This window comes from Chiloscyllium punctatum, chromosome 17 (assembly GCF_047496795.1).
Source record: "Chiloscyllium punctatum isolate Juve2018m chromosome 17, sChiPun1.3, whole genome shotgun sequence".
NCBI classification, from domain to species: domain Eukaryota; kingdom Metazoa; phylum Chordata; class Chondrichthyes; order Orectolobiformes; family Hemiscylliidae; genus Chiloscyllium; species Chiloscyllium punctatum.
In genome coordinates, this window is record NC_092755.1 from 78,027,305 (window position 1) to 78,039,726 (window position 12,422).

General features: G+C 42.0%; 1 protein-coding gene across 6 annotated transcripts in view; it reads left to right on the plus strand.

The window, feature by feature from the left end:
• Positions 1 to 12,422, plus strand: part of pitpnm2 (phosphatidylinositol transfer protein, membrane-associated 2) — a 474,817-nt gene that overhangs the window by 143,699 nt on the left and 318,696 nt on the right. The window contains exon 1 of one of the 6 annotated variants that reach the window (XM_072587643.1): positions 8,887 to 9,177. The exons of the other annotated variants lie outside the window; for them this stretch is intronic. The gene's annotated coding sequence lies outside the window, so the exon portion shown is untranslated. Of the gene's footprint in view, positions 1 to 8,886; positions 9,178 to 12,422 lie in introns of those variants that run through there. 6 annotated transcript variants of the gene reach the window in all.

Here is a 12,422-nt window from a genome sequence, read left to right on the forward strand (position 1 = left end):
CTTTTACCCCCACCTCTGACCGTACTAAAACATTTAAACCCTGGAATCTACAACAACCAATCCTGTCCCTGTTCTACCCATGTCTCCGTAATCGCCACAACATCGAAATCCCAGGTACCAACCCACGCTGCAAGTTCACCTACCTTATTTCATATACTTCTTGCATTGAAATATACACACTTCAAGCCACTTTCCTGTTTACAGGCACCCTCCTTTGAGATTGATGTCATGTTCCTAACCTCCCTACACTCCAGGTCCTGCACCCTAAAGCTACAGTCTAGGTTCCAATGCCCCTGCAGAGTTAATTTAAACCGCCCCCCCCCCCCCCCCCCAAGAGCACGAGCAAACCTCCCCCCAAGGATACTGGTGCCCCTCAGGTTCAGGTGTAGACCATCCTGTTTATAGAGGTTCCACCTTCCCCAGAAAGAACCCCAGTTATCCAGAAACTGGAATCCCTCCCTCCTGCACCATCCCTGTAGCCACGCATTTAACTGTTCTCGCTCCCTATTCCTCAACTCTCTATCACGTGGCACGGGTAACAAACCAGAGACAACAACTCTGTTTGTTCTAACTCTGAGCTTCCAACCTAGCTCCCTGAAAGCCTGCCTAACATCCTCAGCCGTCCTCCTACCTATGTCGTTGGTGCCAATGTAGACCACGACTTCGGGCTGCTCCCCCTCCCCCTTAAGGACCCGGAAAACACGATCAGAGACGTCACGTACCCTTGCACCTGGGAGGCAACATACCAAACGTGAGTCTCTCTCGCCCCCACAAAACCGCCTATCTGTGCCCCGAACTATCGAGTCCCCAATAACTATTGCTCTGCTCTTCTCCACCCTTCCCTTCTGAGCAACGGGGACAGACTCTGAAGTGGTGGTCAGTGGTGATACTACTGAGCTACTCTTAGTAATGAATCTGGAATCAATATTAAGCATTCTCAAAAATTTCGACCTGGCTGTATGTCACTGTAGTGCCACCTCTGGTGAGCCTGGATGTAACATTGGGGAAATGAAGCAGTATGAACGGAGAATTGATGAATATACAGAAAGCAGAGTAGAAATAAACAGATCATCGGTTATTACAAGTCGGCTACCAAAAGTGTCAGTGCTAGGTTCACAGCTTTTCAAAATCTGCATAAATTAGTTGGATGTAGGGACCAGTGGTAATATTTTCACATTTATGATGCCACAGTACTGGGTTGTGGAATTGATTACAAACGTCAGGATGTCATATTGCAGTTTTATAAGACTTTGGTTAGGCCACACACACAGTGTTGCATTCAGTTCTGGTCACCACTTTACAGGAAGGATGTGAGGGCTTTGGAGAGTGTGCAGAAGAAGTTTGCAAGCATGCTGCCTGGATTAGAGCATATGAATAATAAGGCGATGCTAGAAAAACTTGGGTTTTTTTCTGGAGCGGCAGACGCTTAAGGGACTCTTGATACAAGTCTATAAAATTGAGATGCATAAATAGAGTTGACAGAATTTTTTTTATCCAGAGTTGAAAGGTCTATACTAGGGGGCATGCATTTAAGCTGAGAGGGGAAACGTTCAAAGGAGATGTGAGGGGCAAGTCTTTTCCCAGAGAGTGGTAGGAGTCTGGAACATGCTGCCAGGGGTGGTGGAGGAGGTAGATACGATAGGGTCATTTAAGGGCTTTTAGATAAGCACATGAATATGCAAGAAATGAAGGGATATGGACCAAGGGCAAGCAGAAGGGATTCGTTTATTTGGCATCATGTTTGGCACAACAGCGTGGGCCAAATGACCTGTTTCTGTGCTGTACAGTTTTATATTCTCTATATTTATTTAATGGGCGTTCAGTAGAGAGGCTTCAGGAGGACTAAGATAACTATGTGAATGAGCAAGACCATGATTGGTGGAATATATTTGGAGTAAGAGTGAAGTTATTCACTTTGGTAGAAGAAACAGAAAAGTAGAATGCTTCTTAAGTGTTGAGGAAGTGTGGGTGTCCAAAAGTATCTGAGCGTCCTTATCACTAAAATCTAGCCTGCAGATGCAGCAGGTGATTAGAAAACCACATGTTTAATTGGCATTTATTTCAAGAAGATTTCTTAGAACCCCTACAGTGTGGAAACAGGCCCTTCGGCCCAACAAGTCCACTCCAACCCTCTGAAGAGTAACCTATCCAGACCCATTCCCCTACCCAATTGCTCCACATTTACCCCTGACTAATGCACTTAACCTACACATCCCTGAACACTATGGGCAATTTAGCATGGCCAATTCACCTAACCTGCACATCTTTGGATTGTGGGAGGAAACCGGAGCACCCAGAGAAAACCCACGCAGACATAGGGAGAATGTGCACACTCCATACAGACAGTTACCTGAGGCTGGAATCAAACCTGGGTCCCTGGCGCTGTGGGGCAACAGTGCTAACTACTGAGCCAGTAGAGAAGATGTCATGTTCCAGTTGTATAAAGCCTTGGCCACATAGTATCAGGAGTGTTATGTCCAGTATGTTTCTCTTAAACTAAGCAAGGCTATATTTGTCATACATGGAGTTAAATAGAGGTTGTTATTTTGATTTATTCTTCATTGATGGGATCTGGGTGTTGCTAGTTAGGCCAGCATTTATTGCCTAAAGACTTCTTGAGAGTCAAACACATTGCAGTGGGTCTGGAGTCACGTAGGCATTCCGGCAGGTTTCCCTCCCTGAAGGACATTAGTGAACCAGATTGGCCAGGATAAGGGGGCTCGTGCCGGAAACGTCGATTGTCCTGCTCCTAGGATGCTGCCTGACCTGCTGCGTGTTTCCAGCAACACATTTTCAACTCTGAACTCCAGCATCTGCAGTCCTCACTTTCTCCAGGATAAAGGGTAAACCATCTATGAGTGAGACAAGGTGAACCATGTTGAAACCATGGAATTCACTACCTTGGTAGCATGTGGAAGCTCATACATTGAGTATGTCCAAGCCAGAAATTGATCGTTTTCCTGAGACTAATATCATCAAGGTGTATGGAGAAAATGTGGGCAAGTGGCATTGAGGTGGAAGATCAGACATGATCTAACTGAATGATCTTGCTCCTACTCAGGGATAGTGATGAAAATGTCTGAAACATTGGTTGTAAGCCATGATTCCATGAATACAACCTGTTGCTTGGCTACTATGTTAAGTAGCTCTCTCAATTTTGGCACAAATCTCCCGACTTTGGTGAGAAGGACTTTGTATGGTTGTTTTGGCTGGGTGTGCAATCGTTGACACGTTGCCATGGTAGTCTGTCTGATTTTATTCCTTTTCAACTTTTCTGGAGCAGTCTTGTATAATTGAGGGCTTGCTTGGCCAATTGAGAGGGCAGTTGAAAAGTAACCACATGCTGAAAGTCTGGAGTTACATGTCGGCCATACTGGTGAGAATGGCAGGTTTCCTTCTCAAAAGGGCATTAATGTTTGACATTTCATTTTTATAATTAATTAGATCTTAAAAGAAATGTATGAATAGGTTATAAGTTTTGTATAAATGTTGTTTTGAATTTCCATTAGGTATTCCTACCCAGCTACTAGATACTCATTGCATCTTGTTTTATACTTAGTAAACTAACAAACTGTTGAGGGCAAGTACTTTCTGTAAAAAAAAAAATTGCTCTTACAATTCAAATTTGTTAAAATGGTAAATTTGTTACAGAAGCTCAGAAATTAAACTGTTGCATTTGACTTCTTGAGAATGACTAGTTTGTTTCATATCAACAAGGTAAAAACAATGACTGCAGATGCTGAAAATCAAATACTGGATTAGTGGTGCTGGAAGAGCACAGCAGTTCAGGCAGCATCCAACGAGCAGCGAAATCAACGTTTCGGGCAAAAACCCTTCAGGAATAAAGGCAGTGAGCCTGCAGCATGGAGAGATAAGCTAGAGGAGGGTGGGGGTGGGGAGAGAGTAGCATAGAGTACAATGGGTGAGTGGGGGAGGGGATGAAGGTGATAGGTCAAAGAGAAGAGGGTGGAGTGGATAGGTGGAAAAGAAGATCGGCAGGTCGGACAAGTCAAGGAGACAGTAAGTGAGCTGGAAGTTTGAAACTAGGATGAGGTGGGGGAAGGGGAAATGAGGAAGCTGTTGAAGTCCACATTGATGCCCTGGGGTTGAAGTGTTCCAAGGCGGAAGATGAGACGTTCTTCCTCCAGGCGTCTGGTGGTGAGGGAGCGGCGGTGAAGGAGGCCCAGGACCTCCATGTCCTCGGCAGAGTGGGAGGGGGAGTTGAAATGTTGGGCCACGATGCGGTTTGGTTGATTGGTGCGGGTGTCTCGGAGATGTTCCCTAAAGCGCTCTGCTAGGAGGCGTCCAGTCTCCCCAATGTAGAGGAGACCGCATCGGGAGCAACGGATACAATAAATGATATTGGTGGATGTGCAGGTGAAACTTTGGATGTGGAAGGCTCCTTTAGGGCCTTGGATAGAGGTGAGGGAGGAGGTGTGGGCACAGGTTCCTACTGCTTCCTCGACCATGACCCCACCCCCCATCACCAAACCATCATCTCCCAGACCATACAGAACCTCATCACCTCATAGCTCAGTCCAAATGCTAATTCAAAGATATTGTATATAATGAATGCAGTGGTTTCTAGTTAGTGTGCAGACCAGTGGTACCAAGTGCACCTGATTTGGTAATTGGCTCTCTATTTTGCATTTATTGCTTCAAACAGAATTTTTGATCTCCCAAAAATTGGTGCATCAACCAAATATGAAGAAGAAGTTGTTTCTTTCCTTTGTCTGTTTAAAAAAAGACACAATCAATTTCTATGACTTTCCCTAACTGTGGGTGTGTCAATCTCAGTCCTTCAAGCTCCTTGTCAATCTTGTGATTTCAACAATTGTGTGAAATCAATGAACAAATTAAGTCAGGACTGTTTTCAACACTGACTTGCATCAATAAACCTATGCAGCTCCATGACCTTCCTGGAAGACCTATTGATTTTTTTTGTGAGCATGAGGGCACTTATTGCTTCTGCATGCATAATATCGAAAATAATTTACTGGAACTGCTTCGAATGTTTACCTTCTCAAAATGAGCAAATGGATTTAAATCAAATTTCTACACATCTAGCTAGAGCATGACTATCCAATCATGTGGACATAGACTGAAAATTAGAATTCTGTTCCTTGAATCTAAATGCCTACCTGCAATCAGTAAGTGTAACTATTTGGTTTGTAAGTCTGAGTTTAAATCCTTGAATTTAACCTTGTGAATCAAAGGCCAAACCAAGTTGTAGTTGCAGTTGACATCATTGAACTGGCTGTACATATCTTGCCTCATTCTTCCAAACGTGCTCTCTCCATTCCTAACCAAGAGTGGTAATCACCGACCTTCCAAGTAGAAGTAATGACTGCAATTTTATTTCATTTTGCCTGATAAAGTGCCTCCTCTCAGTTTTGCTCCTTTGTCCAAACTCATCCGAAAAATGACAATTAAAGTGCCAGATTGTCAAAGGCATCATTGAATCCAGTTTTATCCAAGAACAAAAAGTTTTAAAAAGTTGGTATTGGAGAGGTATGAATGCTGGAACTAATCAAACAGTGGTTGAGACTGTGGGTTTTGCCTTGATTAAAAGTAGACAATATATGAAGCTGATTTGAGATGTGTTTCAGAGGTACAGATTGGGTGTGAGAAACTAGAGAATAATAAGAATGGGGAATAAACCTTTTTATGACTAACTTTACGCAAAATCAGAACTCTCACTAGCTCTTTAGAATTAATCTTTCTGGGAGTTCAGAAGAACTCACCCTTGTCATTGCAGTTAGCTGTTGTAAAACTTTAATACAATAGAAAAGAAAAACAATTGTTTCTAACTTACTCATATTTCTAGCCATGGGAATAGAGAGACCAGAATCCAGTTGACAAAAACAGTTTGTATTTTTGTTACTCATGAGATTTGCAAGATTGAACAAAAACCTCAGCTTGATTATCACCTGTTAAACCAGAATCTGTAACCTCATGGTTTGGCCTATCCTCTTGTCTACCATCAAGCCTGGGGATCAAGCCTGGTTCAATGGAGAGTGCAGGAGGGAATGCCAGGAGCAGCACCAGCCATATCTAAAAATTAGGTCTCCCAATACAGGAGTATTTGCCTGCTAAACAGTGGAAACTGCATGTATTAGACAAGGCTTCCACATTGGACGATCAGAGGTCTGCTTGTGCTGCAGTGGTAGAATCCCTACCCTTGGACTGGGTGTTCAATTACCACCTGTTCCAGAGATGAGTAATAACATCTCTGTTGATTAGAAAAATGGGTTAAGTAAAAATTGAACAGCTTAGATCGGATTCTGTAGTACTGCAACATCCAGCTGTAAATGCTAGTGCTCAATTAAACTCCAGGAAGCGCTTCAAATATCCCAGTTCTCAATGATAGAATAGCCCAGCAAATCAGTGCTAAAGACAGAGCTGAAGCTTTTACATTCATCTTCAATGAAAAGTGCTGAGTGGACAATTCATCTCATTCTCCTCCTGAAGTACTCAGCAATCTTCAACCAATCTGATTCATTCCACCTGTTGTCTGCCAAAAGCACATTGTCTTCTCGAACTACTGCAGTCAATTCACTACTACCTTCCCAGAGGTAAGTTGGATGGCAATAAATGTCCCAACCAGTACTACCTACGTCCTGAGAGTGAGTAAGAAAAAGAAAAGCAATAGTACTGAAGATAGTATGCCAGAACTGTCCAAACATCTCGACAAAGCTGTTCCAGCACAGTTACAGCAATGCAGCTAACAATTTACCTGTTATGCTCTGTACCCAACCTGTTCCATTACTGCCCCATTAATCTCCTGGTCAACCACCAGCTGAAAATAGTTGGGCCGAGGACACTATCTTGAGGACCTCCTGCAGTGATGTCCTTTGACTGTGATGACAGACTTCCAACAACCATTATCATCCTCCTTTTATGACCTCCCCATATAATTCTCATTAACTCCAGTTTTGCTAGAGATCCCTGATGCCAACTGGGTCAGTCTCACCGAACCTCTTGAGTTCAGATGTTTTATCCATTTTTGGGCTAACACTGTATTGAGATCAGGGACCCAATGCCCAGCTTAGTCAAAACTGACCATCAGTGAGCATGCTATTACTGTGCAAGTGCTGCGTAACAGCCCTGTTGATGGCATCAACTTGCATTTTGCTGATTGAGATTAGATCAATGGGACTGCAATTGGTTACATTTGGAGTACTGTGTATAGTTCTGGTCGCCCTGCAGTAGGAAAGGTATTATTAAATTGGAAAGGATGCAGAAGATTTACACGGCTGTCATAGGATCTGGAGGGTTTGAGTTATAGGGAGAGGCTGGATAGGCTGAGACTTTTTCCCTGAAGCATTGGAAATTGAGAGGTGACCTCATAGAGGTTTATAAAATCATGAGGGGCATAGATAAAGTGAATAGCAAAGTTTTTTTCCCTGGGGTAGGAGAATTCGAAACTGGAGAGCATAAGTTTAAGATGAGAAGGGAAAGATTTAACAAGGATCTGAGGGGCAACTTTTTCACATAGGGTGGTGCATGTATGGAATGAACTTCCAGAGGAAGTGGTAGATGCAGGTACAGTTACAATATTTAAAAGACATTTGGACAGATGCATGAATAGAAAAGATTTAGAAGGATATAGGCCAAATGCAGTTTAGTTTGGAAAACCTGGTTGGCTTGAATGAGTTGGATCGAAGGGTCTGTTTTCTTGCTGTATGACTCTGTCGCTAATTGGTTGGGATGGACTTGTCTTGACTTCTGCGCACTGTCATTCTTGGACAACTTTCTACATTATCAAGTAGATGCTAGTGGTAGAGCTGTACTCGGCAGCATGGCGAGGGGTCAGCTGGTTCTGAAGCACAGGTATTCAGTACTGTTGCCCTGATGTCAGCGCCCATAGCCTTCAGCCATTTCTTGATCTTAGATGGAATGAATCAAATTGGCTGAACACTGACATCTGTGATGCCCGAGACTTACGGAGGAGGAGTCAATAATCTAGCAGCACACTATATGATTTTTAATATCTCATGATAATGTTTGCCCCTCAATGGGGTCCTTTAATTTTTCCCTTGCATTCTATGCTGATGTATTAGCTCTCTAAGTTTAAGGATGTAAAAATGAGAGCATACAACTAACTATCTGCAGTGAAGAGCCACTGTTATTTTTGTGTTTATGAGAAGCTCCAGAAATGCAAAGCAATGAAAAGCACTGCTGCAGACAGTGTTCGGAAGAGTGACCATTAAGACTGCTGATGCCAAGACCACATCTGAGTTGCTAAGCAACAATACGGTCATTGGAGGTTGCACATTCCTTTTGTTCTGAATTTGGCTTTAGGTGCCAGTCTTTGTATATTGAGGCTTGCATATTATGCAAGGAGCAGTTATTCATGATTGGAGCAGAGTGACGTTAAGGTTTTATCAGGTGCTGATTGTGATTTAATTACAAAAATGTGAATCAGAGATTCATTGTAGGGGAACAAAAGTAGACGTGGGCAAAATGCAGTGTTGCTGTTTGATTACTGGTTGAATGACTTGAGATCAGGTCGATGCACGTAAAGAATATTTAAAGGATTCTGTTCACAAACCAGATTTTTTGCTGATGGAGGTGCAATTTGACCATAATTGAGAAAAGAAACTGCATTCTTCCAAATAAATTAGCTCATTAAGTAATCAGCCAGTGTTGATTTATTAATTAGCTAGTTATCGCCTTCCTCTTAAATTGTAAAATGAAATTTCTGGCAATATTTAAAGCTTTGAAGTAGAAAGCATTCATGTATCAGGAGGAGGAGCCTTTCATTTTAAATGGTTGCATAGCTTGTTGATTGGCTTTGTATATAGATCACGGGTGCAGTCTTTAATGCTGAGCTGAGGGAAGCTCCTGGTTGCAGTGAGATGTGTTTTTCTGCTGATTGGCCATTACTGTCTCGTATGTCTTGTGGCATAGTGTGCTGCTCCTTCAGGCCTCTGAGCAGCTCCTTTCTCCATGGCAACTTGCGCTGATGGTTCCAGCAGACAAGAGAATCAGTATTCTTTTTGAATATCTCATTCCAGTCAAAGTGAAATGCCTGCATGTTTGTATCCCTCTGGTCTGCTGTATGTCAATGAAAAGTAATGGTGAACTCACAGCTGCAGGGAAGTTAAAATGGAACGCACTTCCAATTTCATAGGATATCCATGAAGATGTGTGAGTAACCAAGGCTTCAAATGTGTAAGTTATTTGCACTATTACAGTTGAATATATTGGTACTGGAGTTAAGTCTGTGCTGCTGTTACAGTAATGAACAGGGCTACCATCTCTTTTGCAGTGTGTTATGTCAAAAAAATCAAAACTTAAGATAGCTTGTGCAACATCAGAGGAAATGAGATATATGAACCAAAGTTACTCAGGCATTGTGTCAATTATTTAATAATTACTAATAAAATTATACAATAAACTCATGTATTCATTAACATTCAAGCAAATGTTAAAAATGTTGTTGAGATCCTTGAAGTAACAAATGGATCTTTCAGTTTTAACTAAGTAAAGATTACTAGAGGTCTCTCCTTGTGGTTTTTCATTGACAAACTGGCAGAATAAAGTAACTATTGACGAGGAGTCGTAAAATTCCTTGGGAAATTTAAGGTATTTCTTTCTACAAAGTTTGATGTTAGGTGACTTTTAGGAGTACTGTGAATTGACTACTGGCAATTATTTTTGTATTTGGTTTCACGTCTGTTAACCCCTTTCTGTTTGGTAGCGATGTACAGCTTGTGCCTTTCCATCTGTATTGGTGTACAGTATTACATTTTGTTTGTTGTTACCCCTCATTAGTATAGCACACTGCAAAACTATTCTCAGAGTTGCCTCAAAGATTCTAAAGAAGTACACAAAATTCCTCTGTTTCCCCCTCTTTTAGACAGGTTGACTGAAAGCACAGACTAGGTTTCTATCCTTAGCAAGGATTACTATTTCTTACAAATAAATAGATTCTAGCTACAGATAAACAATTATAAATCGTCAGCACAGAACTCTACCAGTTAAAACTCTAACCCCCTTATAAACTCCCTTCACACATGTAAAAGATACAAAATTAATGGGTGTTATGGGCAGAGGGAAAGACTGAGAATGGTCCCTGTCCCCAGGGTTTGCAGAGATTATCCTTTTGGCTTGTCAGGACCTGCTGTTCTTCAATCATCTTTCTCCAAGTACTTTCATTTGCCTATAGAAAGCACAGAGTGACAGATACTTAGCTTATAAAGTCTCTGACAGTTTACACAACTGCAGAGAAAAGGACAGCACCTTTGTTTGCAGAGGTCCTATGGCTTCTGACCAAATATTCACATCCACAAGCTTTTCACCTAAATGGGAGCCAATTACATTGCTGTTGGCATGCAGAGGCCCTTTGACATTGACAACTTTCTACAGACCAATCAGCTACTTGTTGACCACTGAATCTCTCTGTGTACATGCTTCCTGACTGTAGCCCATTTCTAGTCTTTACCCCACTGCTTGAATAAGCAGCAGTGTAAACAGCATTATAGAATCATAGAATCCTTACAGTGTGGAAGCTAGGCTGTTTGGCCCATTGAGTCTGCACCTATCCTCTGAAGAGCATCCCACCCAGATCTACACCATCCCTGTAACCCTGAATTTCCCGTGGCTAATCCACCTAGCCTGAAGTCACTGTGAGGCAGCAGTGCTAACCACTGAGCCATCATGCTGCCCCAATGAGTGTCAGATAACTTGTTTTTAAAATGTGCAGCAATCCCTTCAATAGTACTTGATTTTCCAATTTTATTCCACAATCAAAGATGACAGAAAAATGAAAAAATATGGTCTTTACATTATATTTGGTTAACTTCTGATCACTGCCCCATGTTTAGTTTGCTTTTCTCATCTTGTGTAGAAGAAAGGTGATGGATATGAATGTTAATAAATGTCATTCATTCCACAAACTGTACAGCATTTATTTTAACATGTTTCACTGAAATAACAACATGCTAACTTGAATTTAGCTTTTGTTCCTCATTTTTCAAGTCAAGATGATAAGTCAAGTGATAGAGAAGATCCAAAAATACTATTTTGAAGAAAACCTGGGCAGCTTACCCAGTATCTTGGCAAATGTTTATTCCTCAGTCACTAAAACAGATCACTGGTCAGTGTCACATTGCTGTTTGTGAGAACTTGTCATGCACAGATTGGTTGCCATGTTTAATGACAATGACGACTACATTCAAAGTGCATTTTAGGCATTTGAGAACTTTGGGATGTTATGTGGTGATGGAAGACCCTTTACAAATACAAAGTTTTGTTTTAGAAAGAAAGACCTGATAAAGTTAAGGTTTACCAGGGTGTCACCTGGTCTGGAGGGTTTCAGTTGTGAGGCGAGATTGAATAGGGTCATATTGTTTTTGCGGGAAAGACGGAGGCGGAGGGGTGACCTGATAGAGGTCTACAAAGTTGTGAAAGGCATATACAGGATGGATGGTCAGAGGTTTTTTCCCAGGGTGGAAAGGCCAACTATAAGAGGGCACAGTTTCACAGTGAGAGGGGAAAGTTTAGGGATGAAGTGCAGGAAAAATTTCTAACACAGAAGGTGGTGGGCGCACTGACAGTGGAGGTTGTGGAAGGAGGCGCATTAGTGACAGTTAAGGCATATCTTGTTAGACACATGAACGTGAGGCAAACAGAGGGATAGAAACCACATATGGGCAATAAGAGTTAGGAATTGGCATAAGCTTGATGGAACAAAGGCCCTGTTTCTGTGCTGTATTGTATTATATAATTAATATTTGACTAAAGTACATGACTAGTATATAATTAGCTATTGTGCTCTTGCTTTGTTCAATTTTCGAAGTGTAAGTTTGTGTGAGGTCTCAGTCCTCATTGGAGAGAAGGGAAATGATAGCTTAATGGTAATATCACCAGACTAGTAATCCAGAAACCCAAACTGCTTTTCTCGGTATATGTTCAAATCTGACCATAGAATTTGAATTTTCAAAAACTTAGTATTAATTTTTCAGTAGGCGGCACAGTAGCTCAGTGGTTAGCACTGCTGTCTCACAGTGCTAAGGACCCAGGTTCGAATTCAGCCTCGAGCAACTGTGTGGAGTTTGCACATTCTGCCCGTGTCTGCATGGGTTTCCTCTGGGTGCTCTGGTTTCCTCCCACAGCCAAAGATGTGCAGGTTAGGTGAATTGGCCGTGCTAAATTGCTCATAATGTTCAGGAATGTATAGGTGAGGTGCATTGTTCAGGGGAAATGTAGAGTAATCGGGGAATGGGTCGAGGTGGGTTATTCTTCAAAGGGTCGGTGTAGACTTGTTGGGCTGTTTCTGTACTGCAGGAATTCTAGTTCTAATTCTTAGTGGTGACTACGTGTCCTTTATTGATTGTCATGAAGCCCCAACTGGTTCACTGATGTCCTTACCTTTTCTGGTCTATGTGTCGCTGTAGACAAATATGAATGTGGTT